This window comes from Cucurbita moschata, unplaced genomic scaffold (genome assembly GCF_002738365.1).
Source record: "Cucurbita moschata cultivar Rifu unplaced genomic scaffold, Cmos_1.0 Cmo_Scf00098, whole genome shotgun sequence".
Lineage (NCBI taxonomy): Eukaryota > Viridiplantae > Streptophyta > Magnoliopsida > Cucurbitales > Cucurbitaceae > Cucurbita > Cucurbita moschata.
Genome location: NW_019268614.1, coordinates 5,173 through 8,158, shown reverse-complemented (window position 1 = coordinate 8,158; position 2,986 = coordinate 5,173).

The following is a 2,986-nucleotide window of genomic DNA, read 5'->3' as shown; positions in this document are numbered from 1 at the left end:
TTTCAGACCAATTCTCATAGAAAATCTTATGGTTTCAGAAACTAGACACAATAAGGAGTACGTGGAAGGAAATTTGGTGGTCATTGGATAAGGATAAGTAGGTAAACCAAGAAACGGTGTAAAATGATCATAATGCCCCTAAGGTAATTTACCTTCGATTCATGACCTAGATGACCTTCAAATGCTATGAAATTCATCAGTAGATATTATTTTATGAAGTGTTATATGAATCCTTATCCCAAGAGGTTTATATAAGGTAATGAAGTTTGGGAGTTATTGGATAACTTTAGTTTGCGAAACTAAGATATGGGAGAAAATGCTCATCACGATCCATATGACCTTTGCCATGAATTACGATGTTTATAAGTTTTGTAGTCAATGTTACCAATGTTTGCTGCATACAAAAAAAGATAGGAATGTTAAGTTTTTAAGTCACTTTTGGAAACTATGGTGGATAAATTCGGTACCAAATTATTGTTTTCAACTGCATGTCATCCTCAGATTCATGAGCAACCCGAGGTGGTTAATAAAATATTAGGAGCATTGCTTAGGGCTATTATTTATAAGAATATTAAGTCATAAATTGGGTAAAAAATTATTGTTTTCAACTACATGTCATCTTCAGATTAATGAGTAAACTGAGGTGGTTAATAGAACATTAGAAGCATTGCTTAGGGCTATTATTTGTAAGAATATTAAGTCTTGGGACAATGTTTGCCACTCATTGTTCTCTTTTTGAAGTTGCTTACGGATTTAATCCACTTACGCGTCTTGATTTGCTTTCTATTCATTCTAATATTTTTGTGAGTAAAGCAGCCACAAGTAAGGCAAATGGGATCAAAACATTGCATAAAGAGGGGAAGGAGACAATTGAGAAACAAAATTTCAATGTTGCTTCAAGAATTAACAAAGGACGGAATGAAATCATTTTTAAACCCGGTAACTGAGTTTGGATACATTTTCGTAAGGAGTGATTCCCATTTCAAAGGAAGACAAAGTTACATCCAAGAGGGGATGACCCTTATCAAGTCCTTGAAAGAATTAATAACAATGCATATAAAATGATATTCAAGGAGAATATTCAGCACATTCTACTTTCAATGTTGCTGTCTTGAGTCCTTTTGATGTAGGTGATGATTTTCTGATTCGAGGACGAATCCTTTTGAAGAGGGGGAAGATGATAAGGATCACGGTGTTCCAAATATTCCAACTGGACCTATTACACGATCCAAGGCCAAGAAAATTCAACAAGCATTCATTCATCTACAAAATTGGATAGGCTCGGTTCAACTATTATTTCATCTGTTACAAGCTTATTAGATTGAGAAATGACCATTTGGAGCTTCAGAAGTGAATATTTACACAGTTGAAGGAGGAAATGAAGTTGCAAGCATCATTACATGTGTTGTTAGAAAACTTTATTTATTTTTAATTTCATAAAGTTTGTAATGGTAGAATTGTCAAATTTACTTCGTTTTTTTTGGAGATTTAAGGGGATCGAGATCAAATACCGGCCACTAACTTCTCTATGGGAGACTATAAATACCCACAAATTATTATGTAAAAATCAGATTTGTGATGAATGAAATTGATCTCTCAAGTTGAGAAGTTCCCCTTCAAAATTTGAGCATCATCTATGCAAGTTTCATATCATTCTTGTGGTAGAATTGCATGTGAGCGATGCAGTCACCCTTTCACATTGTGTAGTTGAGTGAAATTCTCAACCTTCTACTTATTTTTTGGGATTTCTTTTCTCCATATTCATTATAATTTATCCGGATACAAACAAGTTTATTTTTGTAGGGAATGTATTAAGCACATGGATTTATTAATTACGGTGAACTTTTGTATAAATCGAAGTAAATACAAATGGAGTAACATGAGATAGAAGTAAACATAATAATAAAAATAGACTACATAAAGTTAAATGAAGTTAATCCCATTTTACAATATAAATATTGTTCAATTGTATCAAAGAAGTAATCTTGAAAACTAGCCACTCCAGATCAATCTATGTTTGGAAAACTAAAATAAATAAATAAAAATATTGCACAAAAATATGCCTAATAGTATAAAACCCATAATTTTGAAATAAAACAAAAACAAAAAAACAAAATAGTTATCAAATGGGCCTAATTTTTAACATGACAATGCTGCTTCAATTGTGTGATAGACCATGTGAAGTTAACATGACAATAATAGTAGGTTCTAAAGCACAAAAATATGTGGATAAATTTCATATACTGGGGTGCGGAAAACATATACACACGAGCAACTAAAAATAATAGATCCACTATAAGGGCATTTGGTCTAGTGGTATGATTTTTTTTTTTTACAAATTAGGTGGAATGAACAAACAAAAATAATGAGTTTAAAATTACCAAACAAAATATCAATTTTCAAATGGAATTGAGACATAAGACAATTCGAACGAAGAAAAGGGCAAAAGAAAAATATTAAATACATTTTCAACTAATGCATTTGGTTGAGAGATATTATGGCCAATATAAGAAAAATATAGCATTAACTAATTTTCATGGACACATATGGATACTTAGCATACTAAAATGACTGTTATTATTGGTATCAAACAATAACAATTCATATCAGCTAAATCTTCCAATTGATAATTAGGCTAGAGAAAGAACTTGAATTTATTTTTATATCTATCAACATGTTTGCTACTTTTATCTAAAACTTGATCACGAGTTTTTCATATTTGCGTTGTAAAATTATTTATTTCTATGGATATCATTTCTATTTCTAGAATTGAAACAAAAGCATGTGGATAAATTTCAAATATTGAGGCGCATAAAAGATATGGACCAGTAACTAAAAATGATAGATTCACTACAAGTCATTTGGTCTAGTGGTATGATTTTCGCTTCGGGTGCGAGAGGTCTCGAGTTTGATTCTCAAAATGCCCCCAACAATTATATGAAATTGAAGCATGCAATATAATAAGATTTGAAATAGGTTTTTTAAA